Raw genomic sequence first — 22,263 nt, forward strand, 5'->3', positions numbered from 1 at the left:
AAAAAAAAAAGAAAATGTAACATACACTGATGAAAAGAATGTGTATTCTGCAGCTGTGGGATGAGATCTTCTATAGATATCAATTAAGTCTGTTTGGTCAATAGTATGTAGCATATATTACCTGTTGTTTCTTTGTTGATTTTTTTGTCTGTTTGATATGTACTTTTTCTTATTTGACAGGTAGAGTTAAAGACAATGAGAGAGACAGAGAAAGGTCAAGGTCCTTCCTTCATTGGTTCACTCCCCAAATGGCCACCATGGCCGGTGCTGCACTGATCTGAAGCCAGGAGCCAGGTGCTTCCTCCTGGTCTCCCATATGAATCCAGGGGCCCAAGCACTTGAGCCATCCTCCACTGCACTCCCGGACCACAGTAGAGAGCTGTACTGCAAGAGGAGCACCAGGACCAGAACCCAGAGCCTATATGGGATGCCAGCACCACAGGCAGAGAAGTCATATTGCCTTCCTTTTCATGTGTCTTATTTTTATACATTGGTCTTTATGCATCTGGGGAATCACTTGTTGCTATCTCCTCTGGAGACTTTGTTCTTGGAAATGTGCCTCTGTGGCTTGGGGGAATGCCTGCAGCTTACACCCAAAATCCACATGTGTGTACTGGGCGGGGGCAGGGAGCTCTGGTCACCGCTCACGCGATTGTGGTTGATCTGACCATAGTCAGTAGGGGGAGGAGATACTGATGCTGGCTGATGTAATCACAGCCTCAGCCCTTCTCTGTGCCAAAATGAACCAGATGATTCACTGCCTGGATTGAGCTCATGGTGCCTGTGCACGCCACCCACTCAGGCATACAAACCACACAGAGCACCAGTGCCTGTGTACCTACCTATTCAGGTAAATGAAGTGCACAAAGCACTGACATGCTTCACAGTGTGACCCCTGAACCTTCTGCAAGGTCCATCCCCAGTATTTAGGGAGTGCCAAGCTTCCAAAGTCAGACCAGGCTGGTACCCAGGAATCTAGCCATACCCCATGCCCTTTTCAGTTTCATCATCTATGCCCAGGACTCCCACAGTCATGGGGTATAGGGCTCCACCCTTCACCCTGCATGCTACTCCATCCCGGACATTCCCTGAGTGGACATTCCCTGAGTGGACACCCTACCTGCCACCAGCTCCCCAGGCCAGACTCAGAATCGGTGAGGACTGTGGCATTCTGCCTTAGTTAAAATGGCCAGAAAGATGGGCCACAGCAACCTCCTCTCACCTTGCCCTGGGAAGATCATGTTTTCCCATCAGCCGCAGGCTTCAGGGGTCACTAGTGGTATTCAACCAGCTGCTGCATATCTGTCTACTCTCCTTTCTGGTCCATGGAGTCTCTGTTCTGTTCTGTGCATTTTCCATTGAAAATTTCTCACAGTCACCTAGGAATGTGGTCATTCCTTTGTTTTTGTGATATCTTATTGTGACTAAAATCAGGTATCTTCTCATTATTCAGCCATCTTGGATCTCCTGGTGTGGTTCTCACTATAAAGAACTGCTAAGTGACAATCCAGGATGGCTGAACAGACACTCACCTCTGCCACAGAACACTACAAGAACAACAAAGGAAGGATCACATTCCCAGAAGACTGATTGAGGGACATTTTCAATGGGAAAGTGATGAAATAGTACAGAGACTTTGTGGACAGCAAGGAGTGAGAACAGACACGCCACCACTGCCAGCCACTGTAGCCAGCTGCCTCATTGTCTACTCCACAAGCTCGCAGTTGGAGAAAGTCATATTATCAGAAAAAGCTAAGAAAGCCGCTCCATGGCCCCCACCACCTGCAGGAGAATGCCACAGTCCCCACTGATTTCTAGTCCACCCTGGGGAGCTATAGTCTGAGCAACTACTTTGCTCCAAAAAGAAAAGCCACAATGCCTCCCTCCTTCCACAGTGCCCAACTTGGTTTGCTATGGTAGAGCTACTGATGAACTCTGTTCTTACCTAGGCTACAGCAATAGACCCACTGCCTCAGGATCCACCAGAACCAGAGATAGGACACTTTACATGGCGGAGAGCATACCCCCTGCACACTCCAACTGTAGGAGCTCTGGGTATAAGCCCTGGAGCTGTGTTCATTCACTCTGTGTGATCCGGGGACCAGGAGGTTTTCTCAGCTTCTTGGGGCTAGCACCAGCAGCAACCCATAAAAAAATTCAGGAGGACCAGACCTGAGGAAGTTCCCTCTGAACCTTCCAGCTGATGGTGCTGGGAGCCCAGGGCACAAGCCCTAGCATCATGCTTGCATGCCACATTGGTACTGCCTTGAGGAGCTGGGACTGATGATGTTGCTATTACAATCTCTGGAGTAAATTGCACTCATGTGCAGTACCGAGAGTTCAATCTGTATCCCCCTGATGCAGATGGGTGATTGCCAATATTCCCAACACATCTGGCTCTCATTCTGGGAGACCTGGGGAGTGACACCACTACATCCAGAAGCAGGACTGTGAACAAGTGGTTCAGATATGCCTAAAAATAATCACAAAAATATAAGAAACATGAAAAACCTAAACAATATGACTCCCTCAAAGGAACACAACAACACTTCAATATTAGAATGTGAAGAAAAAAATCAATATTAGAGTGTGAAGACAAAGAGATTGATGAAATGCTTGAAAAAGAATTAAAAATATGATCATAAGACTACTCAAAAACAATGAGAAGCAAATTCATGAGTTAAAGAAATCCATCAATGACATGGATGAAAAATTTTGCCAGGAGCTAGAGATATTGAAGAGAAATCAAACTGAAATGTTAGAAATGAATAATTCAATATTTTAAACAAAAATACAGCGGAAAGGTTTAACAGACCTGGTGAAGCAGAAGAAAGAATATACAAACTAGAAGACAAATATTTGTAAATATCTCAGACACAAAAAAAAAAGAAGAAAAAATTAGAAAACCTAAACACAGTGTTTAAGATTTATGGATACTATTATACAATGGAAATCCTGGAGGTGTGGGGAGAGAGTGGACTAGAAATCCTATTAAGTGAAGTAATATCAGAAAATTTCCCTAATTTGGAGAAAGAAAGGGGTGTTCAAGTACAGGAAACACATAGAACTCCCAATAGACATGACTGGAAAAGATCTTCACCATGACACATTATAGCCAAACAGTAAAACATAAAGAAAAGATTATAAGATGTGGATGAGAAAAATGCCAGGTTACCTTCAGAGGATATCCAATTAGATTGACAGCTAGATTGACAGTTTCTCTTCAGAAACTCTATAGGCTAGGAAAGAATAGAGACATAGTCCAAGTCCCAAAAGAAAAGAACTGTCAACCCAGAATACTGTACCCTACGAAGCTCTCATTCTTAAATGAAGATGAAATAAAGACCTTCCAAAATAAACCGAAATTGAAATAATTTGTCACCAGTCATCCAGCCTTATAAAAAATACTTAAGGAGGTGCTACACACAGAAACAGAAAGATAGTCATTATTATGAAAGGATTGTGAAGGAAGAAAACCTCCCAGTAAAAGAACAAAGGAAATCCAAAGCAAACAATGGGAATAGTTATGGGAAAATGGCAGGACCAAGTCATTACTTATCAATAATACCCTTGAATGTAAATGGCCTACATTCTCTGATACAAAGATACAGACTGGCTGAATGAATTAAAGAATATGACCCATCTATTTGCTGCCTGCAAGAAACACATCTCACCAACAAAAATACATGTAGACTGAAAGTGAAAGAATGGAAAATGATATTCCATGCTAATGGAAAGTAAGAAAGACCAGGAGTAGCCATCCTAATAGCAGACAAAATAGTTTTTAACACAAAAACTTAAAAGAAACAAAGAATAGCATTATGCAATGATTAAGCAATCAATTCAATAGGAAGATGTGACTATAATAATGTCCATGCATCCAATTCCATGACACCTGGCTATTTAAAACAAATGTTAAGAGACATAGGGGTCAGCGCTGTGGCATAGCAGGTAAAGCTGCCTCCTGCAGTGCCAGCATCCCATATGGGTTCAAGTCCCAGCTGCTCCATTTCTGATCCAGCTCTCTGCTATGGCCTGAGAAAGCAGTAGAAGATGGCCCAAGTCCTTGGGCCCCTGCACCCAGTGAAAGAACTGGAGGAAGCTGCTGGCTCCTGGCTTCAGATTGGCGCAGCTCCAGCCATTGTGGCCAGCGGGGTAGTGAATCAGCGGATGGAAGACGTCTTTCTCTCTCTCTGCCTCTCCTTCTCTCTGTGTGTAACTCTGACTTTCAAATATGATAAATAAAAAATAAGGGGAGACATAGACTCCAATACAATAATAATGGGGAACTCCAACACCCCCACATTCAGCAACGGACAGATCAACTAGACAAAAATATCAGCAAAGAAATAACAGAGCTAATCTACACTACGGATCAAATGGACCTAATTGATATCTACAGAACATTTCACCCCACAGCCGCAGAATACAGATTCTTTTCATGGAATTCTCTCTAAGATAGACCATATGCTAGGCCATAAAGCAAGTGTCAAGAAATTTAAGAAATGGAAATCATGCCATGTCTCTTTTCTGACAACAGAATGAAGCCAGAAATTAACAATAATCTCTAGAACATATGCAAACACACCGAGACTGAACAACATACTCCTGAAAGAACAGTGCATCATAGGAGAAATCAAAATACCTCTGAAACGAATGAGGACAGTAATATAACATATCAAAACTTACGGCGCTGGGGCCGGTGCTGTGGCACAATAGGTTAATTCTCCGCCTGTGGCACTGGCATCCCATATGGGCGTCAGTTTGGGTCCTGGCTGCCCCTCTTCCAATCCAGCTCTCTGCTATGGCCCGGGAGGGCAGTGGAGGATGGCCCAAGTCCTTGGGCCCCTGCACTCATGTGGGAGACTGTGAGGAAGCACCTGGCTCCTGGCTTCAGATTGGCCCAGCTCTGACCGTTGCAGCCATCTGGGGAGTGAACCAAAGGAAGGAAGACCTTTCTCTCTGTTTCTCCCTTTCACTGTCTGTAACTCTACCTCTCAAATAAATAAATAAAATCTTTTTAAAATGAAAATAAATAAAAAATTTAAAAAACTTATGGCATACAGCCAAAGCAATGTTAAAAGGGAAGTTTATAGCAAACAGCAACAATATCAAGAAATTGGAAAGGCATCAAATAAACAATCTAACAATGCATCTCAAAGGACCTAGGAAAAAAAAGAAAAAAAAAAACAGAATTAGTAGGAGGAAATAAATAACTAAAATTAGAGAAGAAATAAACAAAACAGGCAGCCACCGCCACCAGGAGCTCCGGCACCCCACTCTCTCTGGCCCCGTGTATCCTCCCCCCAGAGGAGAGAGGGCAAACGAGGCCACCTTCCTTGCTTTCACCTTCTCTCCCCTCCCCCAGGTTGAGGCAGAGGGAGGGAGAGGAGGTCAGGACCTGGAGCAAATCCCCGGAACTCCCTCAACCCCTGCCCCCACCGGCACCCCCACCCCCACCCCCGTCATCGTGTGTGAGCAGGACCCCGGACGACCAACAGGTGTGTGAAGACCCCTGCGGCCGGCTGGAGGGCAGCAGAGAGGAGGGCAGCCGCTGCCACCGACGCAGCGATGGCCCAAGTGCTGATGGCCAGCTGCAGAAGGCCCTGGTGCTGCAGCTGAAATCCCTGCAGGGGGGACCGGTGGAGGGCTTCTGGATCACCCTGGTGGATGAGTCCGACCTCTACAACCCGGAGCTGGCCATCTTCGGACCCCCCAAACCCCTCTAGGAAAGCGGCTACTTCAAGGCATACATTCAATTTCCTATTGACTACCTATATTCACCACCTACCTTCAGATTCTTGGCCAAAATGTGGCACCCTAACATTTATGAGAATGGAGATGTACACATTCCGATTCCTCATCTGCCTGTAGATGACCCACAGAGTGGAGAACTACCCCTGAAAGGTGGAATCCTACTCAGAATGTGAGGACTGTGCTGTTCAGTACAGTCTCACTGCTTAATGAGCCCAACACCTTCTCCCCAGTCAATGTGGACGCCTCGGTTACGTTCAGGAAATGGAGGGATAGTAAAGGAAAAGACAAAGAATGCGCTGAAATCATTAGGAAACAGGTTTCAGCCAGTAAGGCCGAAGCAGAAAAAGATGGAGAGAAGGTCCCCACAACCCTGGCGGAATATTGCATCAAAGCTAAAGTGCTTTCCAATGACAGCAGCTCAGATTTCCTGTATGACAATGACATTGACTACGATGACATTGATGATGAAGATGAGGAGGAGGGAGATGCTGACTCTTATGACAATGATCATGGAAATAAGGAATCGTGACCTGCTCCTTCAGTGCCCCTGCACTCCCTCCTTCTCTGGCCAGAGGGAGGGGAGCAAGTGGGGAACCAGCAGTGGCCTCTCAGCAAAAACCTGTTCACAGGGGGTGGGAAAAAGAACCCAGCTCCCGCCGACTCTTCTTATGGATCTGTTTGCTCCTTTTTCTGGACCTTTAATGGAGAGAAAATAGCCCTCCACAGATGTCTGAATTCTTGCACTCTTTACCCTTCCATCACTATATTGATTCTTTTTTCTTTTTCTCTTTTTTTTGTTTTAATGACAGCAACTCAAACTCCCACCTCACATCATTTCCACAGAATGGTCACAGCAAAACACACTTGGTCTGTTTTTAGATTCTTGAAGAATTAAATAGTTTTTCAAGGTGCTTAATGTGTTTAAAGCTGCATATACTGGGTAGCAAAATAAAATGAAAAAAAAAACCCACAAAGCAAATTTTACAAACAAATTTGCCCAGGTTTAGCTGTATTTACATTAGTGTGTGCACATTCGTTCAGCCCCACAGTGGTGAATTTGGATTCTTTCCCTTCCTAAGGCTGGGATGCAGTGGGTGTCAGGGACTTGATGCTAAGTCTGAACCTCATGAAATGTGCCCCTTTAGCCTCCCTGAAACTTCCCGACCATGGAGGCCTCAGTTACTCTGAAGAAAGGAATTAGATTTTGTTTTTTGAAATTGATTGCAATCTAAAGCCTGAAATAAATATTCATACTTTACATAAAAAAGAAATAAACAAACTAATCCAAAAAATGATACAAAAGTTCAGTGAAATGAAGAGTTAATTTTTTGTAAAAAATGAACAGAATTGATACATCATAGGTCCAACTAACCAAAAAAAGGGAGAGAAAACCCAAATTAAGAAAATCATAGATGAAAAAGGGGATGTTTCAATGGATAATACAGACATGAAAAGAATCATCAGGAATTACTACAAACAGCTATATACCAACAAATTGGAAAACTTAGAAGAAATGGATAGATTTCTGGACACAGTCTACTAAAATTGAGTCATGAAGACATAGAAAACCTAAGTAGACCAATAACCAAGACAGAGATTGAATCGGTAATAAAGACTTTCCCCAAAAAAAGGCCCAGAATTTACCCAGTAAAGAAGTCAGTATATTAAAGAGGTTTCTGTACCCCATATTTATTACAGCTCATTCCACAATTCTAAGATATGGAATTACCCAGATGTCCATCAACGGAAGACTGGATAAAGAAATTGTGGTGTATATACACTGTGGAGTACCACTCAGCTGTTAAAAAAAATGAAATCTTGTCATTTGCAACCAAGTGGATGCAACTGGAAACCATTATACTTAGCTAAATAAGCCAGTCCCAAAAAAGACAGATATCGTGTTTTCCCTGATCTGGGGTATCTAATAGAGTACCTAAAATGCAATGTATTGGAGTGAAATGGACAGTTTGAAATTCAATAACTGTTTATGGCCCTTGTCTCCTCTATTGAGGAATGGTGGTTTTTTTTTTTCTTTAAACTATTTGTTGAACTCTTTACTTAGTGTAGGATTAAACTTCCAATCGTTAAGTAAACTGAAAATAGATTTTTGTGAAAATTAAGAGTGGGAGTAAGAGAGTGAGGAAGAAGAAGGTTTGGAGCTTGGGTGAGAGGAAGGGTAGGGTTGGAAGTATCACTATGTTCCTAAACTTGTATATTGAAATACATGAAACTAGTATAACTTAAATAAATTTTTTAAAAAGAAAAGACCAGGACCAAATAGCTTCACTGCTCAATGCTAGTAAACTTTGGAAAGATGAACTAATTCCAATTCTTCTCAAACTATTCAAAATAATTGAAAGGGAGGGAATCCTCCCAAACTCCTTCTATGAAGAGAGCATCACCTTAATTAAAAAACCAGAAGAATTGGCCGGCACTGCGGCTCACTAAATCCTCTGCCTGCAGCGCCAGCACTCCGGGTTCTAGTCCCAGTTGAGGTGCCAGTTCTGTCCCGGTTGCTCCTCTTCCAGTCCAGCTCTCTGCTGTGGCCCGGGAAGGCAGTGGAGGATGGCCCAAGTGCTTGGGCCCTGCACCTGCGTGGGAGACCAGGAGGAAGCTCCTGGCTCCTGGCTTCAGATCAGCACAACACACCAGCCGTAGCGGCCATTTGGGGGATGAACCAATGGAAAAAGGAAGACCTTTCTCTCTGTCTCTCTCTCTCACTGTCTAACTGTGCCTGTCAAAAAAAAAAAAATTAAATTAAATTAAATTAAAAAAAAAAACAGAAGAAGATACAACAAAAACAGAGAACTATAGACCAATATCCCTGATCAACATAGATGCAAAAATCTTCAATAAAATATTAGCTAATCAAATCCAACAACACATCAAAAAAATCATTCACCTGGACCAAAAGGAATTTATCCCTAGTATGCAGGGATGATTCAACATTTACATAAATGTGATATATCACATTAATAAATTGAGGGGAAAACATATATGATTATTTCAATACATGCAGAGAAAGCACTTGATAAAATATAACATTCTTTCATAATAAAAACTTAAAGCAAATTGAGTATAGAAGGAACATTCTTTAACATAATTAAGGCAATATATAACAAACCCACAGCCAGCCTCCTATTGAATGGGGAAAAATTAGAAACATTTCCACTAAGTTTGGAACCAGACAAGGATGCCCACTCTCACCATTGCTATTCAATATAATTCTAGGGGTTTTGGCCACAGCCATTAGACAAGAAAAAGAAATCAAAGGGATACAAATTGGAAAAGAAGAAGTCAAATTATTCCTGTTTGCAGATGACATGATCCTATATAGGGCAACCAAAAGACTTGACTAAGAGACTGTTGGAATTCATAAAAGAGTTTGGTAAATTTGCAGGATATAAAATCAACACACAAAAACCAATAGTCTTTGTATGCACAGACAATGCCATGGCTGAGAAAGATCTTGTAAAATCAGTACCATTCACAGTAGCTACAAAAAAATGTAACTATCTTGGAATAAATTTAATCAAGTGGATGAAAGAGCTCTACTATGAACATTACAAAACATTAAAGGAAGAAATAGAATAAGATACAAAAAATGAAAAAATCTTCCATGTTCATGGATTGGAAGAATTAATATCATCAAAATGCCCATACTACCCAAAGCAATTTACAGAGTCAATGCGATCCCAATCAAAATACCAATGACATTCACCTCAGATCTAGAGAAAATGATGCTAATGTTCATATGGACTCACAAGAGACCCCGAATAGCTAAAGCATCTTAAACAACAGAAACAAAGCCAGAGGTATCACAATGCCAGATTTCAAGACATGCTACAGGATAGTTATAATCAAAATAGTATAGTACTGGCACAAAAATAGACATGTGGACCAATGAGACAGAATAGAAACTCCAGAAATCAATCCATGTATCTACAACCAACTAATCTTTCTGCAAATGAGCTAAAGTCAATCTCTGGGGACAAAACAGTCTCCAACAAATTCTGCTGGGAAAATCTGATCTTTGCATGCAGAAACAAGACCCCTACATTACACTTCATACAAAAATCAACTCTAAATGGTTCAAGGATATAAACCTATGAATGATGCCATCAAACTACTAGAGGAAAACATTGGAGGAATTCTTCAAGACCTTGGCATAGGCAAAGACTTCCTGGAAAAGACCCCAGAAGCACAGGCAATCAAAGCAAAAATAGACAAATGGGACTACATCATGCTAAGAAGCATCTGTACTACAAAGGAAACACTCGGCAAAGTGAAGAGGTAACCGAATGGGAGAAAACATTTGCAAGTTATGTATATGATTGTTGGGCATTGCCTAAAATCTCCATTACAATATGGCACCTGGCGGATGTTCAAGGGGTGTGTCTGCCGCTGCTGTGGTTATGCTACATAAGATCAGACCACTGGCAGGGATAGGTCTGCTCTAGTTCCGACACGTTGACAGTGCGTGATCCCCTGTGCGTGATCCACGCACATCTGCATGACCTTTTCTCTGATTGGCTCCCCTACTGTGTATGTCTTTTGTAAGCCTTATAAGCCTGTACATTTCCTTAATAATGTAGTTCCTGCTTTGACAGAACTCACGGGTGCTTGCGGTGTGTTGGACCTGTCAGCCTTACCTCTCCTGTTTGCCTTGTCGGGGAGTGCCTGTACTGCCTCTGCTGGTCAGGGGCCAGCCTCAGGCTTAAGACCCCAACATATGATAGAGGATTAATTTCCAGAATCTATAAATAGCTCAAGAAACCATCCAGTTCATAAATGGACAAAGGACTTGAGCAGGCATTTTTCCAAAAGATGAAACTCAAACGGTCAACAGACACATGAAAAAATGTTCAGGTTCACCAGCCATCAGGGAAATGCAAGTGAAAACTACAGTGAGGTTTCACCTCACTCCAGGTAGAATGACTATCATCCAAAAATAAAAAAATTAATAAATAAATACTGGTGAGGATGTGGGGGAAAAGGAACCCTTACATGTTGGTGGTGGGAATGTAAACTAGAACAGCTATTGTGGAAGACAATATGGCAATTCCTCAGAAATCTGAAAATGGATCTACCCTAGACCCCAGCCATCTCACTCCTGAGAGTTTTCCCAAATGAAATGAATTCAGCATATGAAAGGGTCATCTGTACTCACATGTTCATTGCAGCTCTGTTGACAGTAGCTAAGATATGGAATCAACCCAGATGTCCATCAACTGATGACAGAATAAAGAAAATATACACTATGGAATACTACTCAGCCATAAAAAAGAATGAAACCTTGTCTTTTGCAACAACATGTATCCAACTGGAAACCATTATGCTTACTGGCATAAACCAGTCCCAAAATGACAAATATCATTTTTCTCTGATTTATGGTAACTAATATACAGAGTACAAAAACATGTAATGTATATGAATGAAATTGTCATTTTCAGACTTGATTGTTGTTTACAGTCCTTGTCTATACACTTCAGGAGCAGTGGTTTTTCTACTTTCTACTTGTTGAATACATTATTTAGTGCAGAGTTAAGCTTGCAATTACAAAATAAACTGAAAATGTATCATTGTAAAAAATAAAAGAAAAAATAAGAAAGGAAGGAGGAGGGAGTGTGGGAGCACGGGTGGGAAGGAGGGTAAGGTGGAAACTATTATTATGCTTTTAAATCTGTATATATGAAATACAAGAAATTTGTTCATCTTAAGTAAATAAAAAATGAAAAATAAGTAAAACTGAAATCCTTATTGATTGGGGAGCATTTTTATCACATTTAGGAGGATAAGACACTCCCCAAACCAATATAAAAATAACAAATCTGGGGGCTGGCCTTGTGGTGTAGAGGGTTAAGCCACCACCTGTGAGGCTGGCGCGCCATATGGGTGCTGGTTCATGTCCTGGCTGCTCTGCTTCCAATCCAGCTCTCTGCTAGTGGCCTGAGAAAAGCAGCGGAGGATGGCCCAATTCCTTGGGCCACTGCTACCCATGTGGGGGACCCAGAAGAAGCTCCTGGCTCCTGGCTTTGGCCTGGCCCAGCCCCTGCCATTGTGATCATTTGGAGAGTGTACCAGCAGATGGAATCTCCCTCTTTCTCTCTCTCCTTCTCTTTCTCTGTGCCTCTGCCTTTCAAATTAATTAATTAGTTAATTAATTTAAAAATAACAAATCTGCTACAAAAAAAGAAAAAGAATCTGAAAGTATAAATGTACCAATTTCCAAACATCCACATGCTAAGATACTTAATACCTTACTTATGTTGATATTTAAACATATTTTTGATTACTCATCTTTATGTAAGATACCTGAGACTTTAATTAAGATAAACTGAGATTAGGAGCACGTCAAATTTCATACATGTAGTAAATGCTGAAACTGAGATTCAAGTTCTCATATCTATGACATGAGAATATGTCATTTAGAATAAGCTGACAATGAATTTTCTGCTGTCTGGTTAAATTAATTTTATTCAAAAAGTATTTTTAAATATTACATTTTTCTATAATCACTTTAGAAAAATTCAATCTATTTCTTTACTATAAATGATTTTGGCTCAACCTTTTCAGAAAAGCACAACTTTGATGCATTTATTGTTTTTTATTTGACAGGTAGAGTTATAGACAGTGAGAGAGAGACAAAGCTCTTCCTTCCATTGGTTCACTCCCCAAATGGCCGCTACAGCCGGCACTGCACTGATCTGAAGCCAGGAGCCAGGTGCTTCTTCCTGGTCTCCCATACGAGTGCAGGGGCCCAAGGATTTGGGCCATCCTCCACTGCCTTCCCGGGCCACACCAGAGAGCTGGACTGGAAGAGGAACAACCGGGACTAGAACCCGGCGTCCATATGAGATGCCAGCGCCACAGGCGGAAGATTAACCAAGTGAGCCACCATGCAGGCCCCCTGATGCATATATTTTACATAAAGGGAGATGTTGATGAATGAAATAAACTCATAGTGCAGAAATTTTTGGACAAAATTAATTATACTCCATAAGCTAGACATTTGAGACTTAAATCTAGGAAACACATATTCCTCTTTCTAAAGGAGAAAAGAGCTCAAATGAAAACACCAGGGTCCCTTGCTGCTGGGCTGCCTCCCCCCCACCCCACATGTATGCCTCTCTGACTGTTTACCAGGAAGCACAGATGTGTTACAGATGGGCCAGCTCCTCACAATCAACATGTCATAAAACACACACAGTCCTCCAGGAAACAATCAGGTAAATAGGCCCAACTCACAGCTTTGCACAACAATCACAAATGACTAATATTTCACATTTGCTTTCCTTCTGGGATTATAAACAAAGATGAACAAATATTTTAATTTCTTTTTCTGCTTTGAATTTAGCAATGACAATCATCAGTGTACCTGCTATAAGAATAAATAAAATCCTTTTTCTGAATTATTTACATATAAGATATATATTGAAAATAAACTTTAGTGTTATTAACAGTGGAAAAATGTCCTTATCTTATTGAAAATTAGATGCTAATATGTTGACTTATTACCACAGTTTCATAATGTAAATGCTTAACCTAATTGGATAAGCAACCATGTATGACAAATCTGGATATACTGAAATCCAGCAATTTGATGTAAATATCATATCTAAAGATAAAAAAAGAAAAAAGAATGCTAAATTCAACACAGAGTCACAAAAGACCCAGACTATCCAAAGTGATTTTGAACAAAAGAAAATCAAACTGGAGGCATCACAATACCTGATTTAAAGCATACTATAAAGCTATAGTAATTAAAACAATGTGGTAATAAAGCTATAGTAATTAAAACAATGTGGTGGTACTGGCATAAAAACCAGCACTTAGATCAGTGGTATAGAATAGAAAGCCCAGAAATGAATTCATGTACATAGAGACAATTGATTTTTGACAAAATTACCCAGAACATACACTGGAAAAAGGATGGTCCCTTTAATAAATGGTATTTGCAAAACTGGATGCATACATGTAGAAGAATTAAATTAGATCCCTACTTTTCCCCATATACAAAAATCAACTCAAGGTAGATCAATAAATTTAAGACCTGACCCTATGAAATTGCTAGAAGAAAATGTAGAGGAAACACTTTAGGACATTGGTGTAGGTGATGCCTTCTTGGATAAGATCCCCAAAGCACAAGCAATAAAAGCAAAGCTTGAGAAATGGCATTACATCAAACTCACAAGCTTCTGAACAACAAAGGAAAAAAATCAGTAGAGTGAAGAGACATCTGACAAATGGGAGGAAATATTTGCAAGATACTTACTTGACAGAGAATTCATATCCAGAACTTATCAGCAACTCTAAAAACTCAACAACAAAAAATCAACCAATCCAGTTAAGAAATTGACAAAGGATCTGAATAGAAATTCTCAAAAGAAGAAATACAAATGGCCAACAAATAAGTTCTTTAAAATAATCAGTATCTCTAGCCACCAGGGAAATGTAAATCAATACCATCAGAAAAATGTAAATCAAAACCAACCACAACGAGATACCACCTCACCTCTGTTGGAACAGCTATATCCAGAAGACAGAGAGCAGTAAATGTTGGCGAGGATGTGGACACACATTGGTAGGAATGTAAATTAATGCAGCCACTGTGGAAAACAGTATGGGGATTTCTTTAAAAACTAGAAACAGTCTTGCCATACGCTCCAGCAATCCCATTACTGGATATATACCCTAAAGACACGAACTCGTCTTATCAAAGACAGCACTGGTCATCCTAGCCAAGATATGGAATCAACCAAGGTGTCCTATCAGATGAATGGATAAAGATATATATAGATACATACACATACATACATATACAATGATATACAAAATTATGTATATGATTATACAAAACATAAATATGTATATATACATACAATGGAATAGTATTCAGCTATAAAAAGAATTATATTCCATCATTCACAGCATAGTGGTTGGAACTGGAGGACATCATGTTGACTGAAATAAGCCAGAGATAGAAAGACAAATGCCCTCCTCCTGTGCTGGGTCCCCGGTCTCTCGTCCCCTCGCAGAGCCGCTCCTGCCACCGCTGCCGCCACCACCTCCTCATTCATCCTCATGCACCATAGGTGGCACAGGCACCACGATGTCCACCCAGTGGTCTGCCGGGAAGCCAGTCACGCCGGGAGCTGGTACACAGCCTCAGGACCGCAGCTGAATGCCCGGCTAGAAGGCTGGCTTTCACAAGTACAGTCTACAAAAAGACCTGCTAGAGCCATGATTGCACCCCATGCAGGTTACACATACTGTGGGCCTTGTGCTGCCCATGCTTACCAACAAGTGGATCCATCTATAACCCGGAGAATTTTCATCCTTGTACCCTCTCATCACATGCCCCTCTCTCAATGTGCACTTTCCAGTGTGGATATATATATAGGACACCTCTGTATGACCTTCATATTGACCAAAAAATTTACGGAGAACTGTGGAAGACAGGAATGTGTGAACGCATGTCTCTGCAACCAGATGAAGATGAACACAGTGTTGAAATGCATTTGCCTTATACAGCTAAAGCCATGGAAAGCCATAAGGATGAGTTTACCATTATTCCTGTGCTGGTTGGAGATCTGAGTCAAAAGAACAAGAATTCGGAAAACTCTTCAGCAAATTTCTAGCGGATCCTAGTAATCTCTTTGTGGTTTCTTCTGATTTCTGCCATTGGAGTCAAAGGTTCCATTACAGTTACTATGATGAATCCCAAGGGGAGATTTATAGATCCACTGAACAGCTAGATAAAATGGGTATGAGTATTATAGAGCAATTAGACCCTGTACCTTTTAGCAATTACTTGAAGAAATGCTATATGTGGAAGACATCCCATCAGGGTGTAATCGAATGCTTCGGAAAATGGAATGAATATGAGCTTTTCCTTCTTGAATTATGCCCAGTGAAGCCAGTGCAGAAACTGGCAAGACAGTGAGTCATGCAGCTGGAGCCCTCGCAGGCCACTGAAGCTCTGAACCCTCAGGGATGCAACCTGCACACACTCATCTGTCCACCGGCCCAGCCTAACCTGTACCAAGATTCCGGTCCTGGTGTGGGGGGATTCTGAAACCTCAGACTAAGAGAACTTTCTTCTCTTCTTTTCTAGGAGGTGTAGTCCTTCCTTAATTTCAATTCATTAAAAAAATGCTTTATAGTTTAGGGCGGTGGAAGGAAGGCTGGCAACAAAATATTTTGATGAAAAAAGATGACAATGGAAAGGCCCAGTTGTGGCAGTTTTTTGAAAGTAACTTGTAAAGCATTTACCATATCCTAAATTTGCACTCTTTGCAGACTTGTGCAATATATTCCACTTTCAGAATAGTTTTGCAAATTATACACACCCTTTTTAATAAAGAAACGCATTTAGAAATGATCTGTATTAGAATATAATAGATCTCCAATTATAGCCAATTACTACCCATGTTATACAACAGATACTTTCTATTTTAGTTGTTAATAAAGGGCTACACAACTCAAAATAGTCTGATTTAAACTTATGGCTCTGTGGTATACGTGAAATACTGTTTTTTAGTGATTCCATCTCGGAATTTTTGTTAAAAATGGTACACCTCAGCTCTTACATAAAAAAATAATTGGATATACTTTTTAAAAAAGAAGAAAGACAAATACCTCAGGTTTTCCCTTGCATGTGGGAGCTAAAATTAAAAAAAAAAAAAAAGGAACGAAAGAAGGAAGGGAGGAAGGAAGGGAGGGAGGGAGGGAGGGAGGGAGGGAGATACATACCCAGATTCCTGCCCCAAACCTGCCATTGTGTAACCATAGCCAAACATTCCTCTGGGATCTAGGAAAACCCCAGGCATTGGATGAGAGTAGACATCAGCAACCTGTGGCTCACTGCCATGGTCTGTTTAAATTAACTGCTTCCACAACTTGCACTCTCATGAATCATGCAAGCAGATCTTAGATGCGGGTTTTGTGCCAAGGGTGGCTTCCTTCAGGCCAGTAGTAACACAGTTACAGAGTCAGCAACCTCCTGCCTTGTCCTGGGTGCTGAGGTCTGTCTCTGAAACTGAAGCTCCTAGCGGAAGTCCTAGCTGGGGAACCTCAGCAGCCTGAAACTCCTCTCTTGCAAAGGGTCTCAGCTCATTTAGAATCATTCCCAGAATCCCTCCATATGCTAGCCCAAGGCCAGTTTCAGTCTCTTCACACACACACACACAATAGTCTGTAGAGCAATATCAAAAACACCATCCCCAGGGCCAGCATCGTGGTGCAGTAGGTTCATCCTCCACCTGCGGCACCGGCATCCTATATGGGTGCCGGTTCTAGTCCCGGCTGCTCCTCTTCCAATCCAGCTCTCTGCTGTGGCCTGAGAAAGCAGTAGAAGATGGCCCAAGTCCTTGGGCCCCTGCACCCACGTGGGAGACCAGGAAGAAGCTCCTGGCTCCTGGCTTCAGACTGGCACAGCTCTGGCCGTTGTGGCCATATGGGGAATGAACCAACAGAAGGAAGACCTTTCTCTCTGTCTCTCCCTCTCACTGTCTGTAACTCCACTTCTCAAATAAATAAATAAAATCTTTAAAAAAAAAAAAAAAAAGGACACCATCCTCGTTGACACATGATGCTTCTGTTGTGTTCATTCAGCTGAAAGTAATAAATCAATTTTATCTCTCAAAAGAAAAAAAAAAAGAACTGATAAGAGTTTGAAGAGATAAATATTTTTACCCTGATTGGAAATTACAGTGTGCACATGTTCCAAATTATCACATAATGTCTCATCGACATGTACAACTTTTTATATGTGTAAAATTTTTAAATAATTAAAAATAACTGATGTGATTCTATCTCTAATAGGACCCTAAGATATGCACAGGCTTACTCATGCCTACTATATCATTGTAGAACTTGTACAATTTATTTAGCCCTTCTTCTGTTTAAGGAAATATCGGTAGTTTCTGATTTGGAGCTACTACATATTGTTCAGAAGTGAGCATGTGTTTTTTGCCTAAGTAAACTGTTCTGTGATAGGATTGTGCAATTAAATCTTTGAAAGTTATTGTGAGGCCAGCGCCGCAGCTCACTAGGCTAATCCTCCACCTGTGGCATCAGCACCCCGGGTTCTAGTTCCGGTCGGGGCGCCGGATTCTGTCCTGGTTGCCCCTCTTCCAGGCCAGCTCTCTGCTGTGGCCCGGGAGTGCAGTGGAGGATGGCCCAAGTGCTTGGGCCCTGCACCCCATGGGAGACCAGGAAAAGCACCTGGCTCCTGGCTTCGGATCGGCAGAGCATCGGCCGTAGCAGCCATTGCGGGATGAACCAACGGCAAAGGAAGACCTTTCTCTCTGTCTCTCTCTCTCTCACTGTCTAACTCCGCCTGTCCAAAAAAAAAAAAAAAAAAAAAAAAAAAAAAAAAAAAAAAGTTATTGTGAAATTACTCTTCGTCATATAAAGTGGCTGCTCCAGTTTATATGTCCAACAATAGCGAACAAACATGCCTTCCCAAACCCTAACTGCAAGTTTCTTTTATTGTTTTTGCTAGCTCTGTACCGTTACTAAGGAGGGTGGACATTTTTTTCAGGACTTTGCTTTTATTAATTCTGTTGAACACATGTTTGTGTCCTTATTCATTGTTCAGTTGGGCTGTTTTCCACTTTTTCTGACTCATAAAAATTCTTGCTGATTCATTTCTAAAAGTATGGGAGTACTTCAAAAACTTGGTGGGAAGATGGGATTAAAAATTTAGTTCATTTTTATGCAAGAATTTTGAAACTCATGAATAGTTTCTTCATCATATGCATTTTCTGTGAACTTTGAAGAAGCTCGTGTGTTTTAGCTTTACCAATTCTATTACAAAACCAACAGCTTCTCCTGACTCAGCACATTTGTATGTGTGCATAAAGAAATCTCAGTATGATTCATCACATTGACATTGTGTGCAACCAGCACCGCCTTCTAGCTCCAGAACTTTTCATCTTCCTGAGCCTCCCCACATGCCTTTTGTTGCATTGTTTGGGTCTGGCAGAATGGCCCACCTTCTCATCAGTAGAACTACCTGTTTTTATATTTGATCACTGAGTGTTACAAGTCCATGTCATCAAATTCGTCCATCTTTTCCTTTATGATTTTTGGATTTTATTTCTTGCTTACAGAAATTTTCCCTGGTCCTTTATTTCCTACATTTTCTTCTCATACCTTTCTAATTTTGCTTTCATATTTATATCTTTAAGCCATTTGGAATTTTTCTGAATTTGTCCAGGGTCTGATGCAGACATCTAACCTTTTTTCTTGCAGACAGAGTTAACTGTTCCAACACCTTTTTTAGCCCTCTTTTCTTAATTATTTTGGTATACCACCTTGTCAAAACCTACCTAAACCCGGATTATAATTTCTTGGACAGGAGGGATGTGACTTCCACCCAGAAGTTCCCTACCTATGTACCTGACACGTACCAGAGCTCAGTACGTGTTGGTTGGTGGTATGATTGATAGGAATCTAAATTAGGATTAGCACATTTTTAATGAAGTTAAGCAGCAAGTGTCAGAACTTAGAATAAAAAATGTCTACTCCCAAATCCATGAATGGATGCTTGGGGTATGTGTTTGTAGGGTTTTTTTTTTAAATATAGATTTATTTATTTATTCAAAAGGCAGAATTAGAGTGAAAGAGAGACAGGGACAGAGATGGGTTGGTGGGAGACCTTCTGCCTGCTGATTTACTCCCCAAATGCCCACAGCAGCCAGAGCTGTGCCAGGTTGAAGTCAGGAGCCCAGAACTTCATCTGGGTTTCCTATACAGGTGGCTGGGGCCTGGGCACTTGGGCCATCTACTGTTGCCTTCCCCAGCCATTAGCAGGGAGCTGAATTGGAAGTGGTGCAAGTGGGACATGAACTGGTGCTCATATTGGATGCTGATGTCGCAGGTGGCAGCTTAACCCACTGCACACAGCACCAGTCCTTAGGTTTCTGTTTTACTAAACAATCTCTTTGTGCAAAACTGTCTTAGGTTGGAGTGTAGGAAACAAGACTAGAATGTGACACTGTTTCTGCCTTTATGAGGTGTGCAATCCCTGCATGCCCATTTGTTAGCATTTGTGGGAGATCAGAGACATATACTTATATAGAAATAAAGTATCTCTTGGGGCCGGAGCTGTGGCACAGTGGGTTAATCTTCTGCCTATGGTGCTGTCATCTCATACAGGCTCCAGTTCGAGTCCCGGCTGCTCCACTTCCAATCCAGCTCTCTGCTGTGACCTGAGAAAGTAGTGGAGGATGGTCCAAGTCTTTGAGCCCCTGCACCCACATGGGAGACCGGGAAGAAGCACCTGGCTCCTGGCGTCAGATCAGCACAGCTCCGGCCATTGCAGCCAACTGGGGAGTGAACCAATGGACGGAAGACCTTTTTCTCTGTCTCTCCCTCTCACTGTCTGTAACTCTATTTGTCAAGTAAATAAATAAAATCTTTAAAAAAAAAAGAATAAAGTATCTTGGGGCTGGCGCTGTGGCACAGTAAGTTAATCCTTTGCCTGCAGCACTGGCATCTCATATGGGCACCAGCTCTAGTTCTAGTCCTGGCTGCTCCTCTTCCAATCCAGCTGGGACCAGCACTGTGGTGTAGCAGGTAAAGCTGCCGTCTGCAGTGCCAGCATCCCATATGGGAGACGGTTCAAATCCTAGCTGTTCCACTTGTGATCCAGCTCTCTGCTATGGCTTGGGAAATCAGTAAAAGGTGGCCCAATTTTGGGGGCTGCTGTACCTACATGGGAGACCCGGAAGACGCTCCTGACTCCTGGCTTCAGATTGGCACAGCTCTGGCCATTGTGGCCATTTGGGTAGTAAACCAGCAGTTAGAAGACTCTCTCTCTCTCTATCTCTCTCTCTCTATCTCTCTGCCTCTCTGTAAATTCTGCCTTTCAAATAAGTAAATAAATGTTTTAAAAAATAAAGTATCAAGAGAGAAACACAAAAATGGAAGAGGGTAGAGAAAAGCAACACAAGGACTCCTTCCCTTGCTGAATATTAAGATGGAGGAGGGGGCACAAACAAAAGAACATAGAGGTCCAATGAGTGCTGGAAAAAGCAGGGAAGTGGATTCTTTCCTAGAGCATCTGGAAAGGAGGCAGCTCCTCTGACATCTTTGCTTCAGCAGATGGGGAGTTCCAGATCCACTGAGGTGAAGTTGCTTGGTCATGGTCACACAACAAGTGAGATTCCAGAGAGTCACAGAACCTCAGTATGAAGAAATTTAGAGGCAGAGTTAGTGAGAGAGAGACAGAGAGAAAGGTCTTCCTTCTGTTGGTTCACCCCACAAATGGCTGCTACGGCTGGCGCGCTGTTCCAATACGAAGCCATGAGCCAGGTTCTTCCTCCTGGTCTCCCGTGCAGGTGCAGGGCCCAAGCACTTGGGCCATCCTCCACTGCACTCCCGGGCCACAGCAGAGAGCTGGACTGGAAGAGGAGCAACCGGGACAGAATCCGGCGCCCCAACTGGGACTAGAACCCAGGGTAGTGGTGCTGCAGGCGGAGGATTAGCCTAGTGAGCCGCGGCGCTGGCTGATGATACCTATTTTTAACTGGAGTGAGCTGATATCTCATTGTGGTTTTAATTTGCATTTCAGTCATGATTAATGATGTTGAGCATTTTCTTATAAACCATATGGCTCTGTACAATATCTGTTTAAGTCTATTGCACATTTTTTTCTGGGATTACTTGTGTTTTGTTGCTATTGAGTTGTTTGAGCTCCTTATACAGCTATAGACTGCATATTAAGCCCTTGTTAGATTTATCATTTTGATTCTTCTGCTTTGAACAGGATTTCCCTCCCCAACTAATGATAATGTTTGAGATATGGATTGATGACATTTATAGGTAGAGGATTGATCCAATTATGATATTTATTTATTTATTTATTTTTTGACAGGCAGAGTGGACAGTGAGAGAGAGAGAGAGAGAGACAGAGAGAAAGGTCTTCCTTTGCCATTGGTTCACCCTCCAATGGCCACTGTGGCCAGTGTGCTACGACCAGCGCATCATGCTGATCCGATGGCAGGAGCCAGGTGCTTCTCCTGGTCTCCCATGGGGTACAGGGCCCAAGCACCTGGGCCATCCTCCACTGCACTCCTGGGCCACAGCAGAGAGCTGGCCTGGAAGAGGGGCAACCGGGACAGAATCCGGTGCCCCGACCGGGACTAGAACCCAGTGTGCCGGCGCCGCAAGGCGGAGGATTAGCCTAGTGAGCCGCGGTGCCAGCCCAATTATGATATTTAAAGGTGAGGACTTTGGGAAGTAATTCGGTAAGATTAAGGTGGTAGGGAGGATCTCCATGACTGATTCAATCATGGTAGTTCCAAAAGGAAGAATTCCCTCCACGTTTCTGTTCCTGGATTTCCATGTGATTCTCCCACTGCGTGTGTTCTACTATCCACTTCTTTTATTAGATACCAGACTAATGGGGACATTAGATCTTGGACCATGAACCACCAAAACCATGAGCTGAAATAAGCTTTTTTTTCTTCCTATGTAGGTCCTCTCAGTTAATAT

At 42.0% G+C, this 22,263-nt stretch overlaps 2 pseudogenes; both read left to right on the top strand.

Moving 5' to 3' along the window:
• Window positions 1-1,512: 1,512 nt before the first annotated feature.
• Window positions 1,513-6,286, top strand: LOC100358872 (ubiquitin-conjugating enzyme E2 R2-like; annotated as a pseudogene).
• An 8,595-nt stretch (window positions 6,287-14,881) lies between these two features.
• Window positions 14,882-15,735, top strand: LOC100347230 (protein MEMO1-like; annotated as a pseudogene).
• Window positions 15,736-22,263: the final 6,528 nt, after the last annotated feature.

Source organism: Oryctolagus cuniculus, chromosome 3, assembly GCF_964237555.1.
Source record: "Oryctolagus cuniculus chromosome 3, mOryCun1.1, whole genome shotgun sequence".
NCBI lineage: Eukaryota > Metazoa > Chordata > Mammalia > Lagomorpha > Leporidae > Oryctolagus > Oryctolagus cuniculus.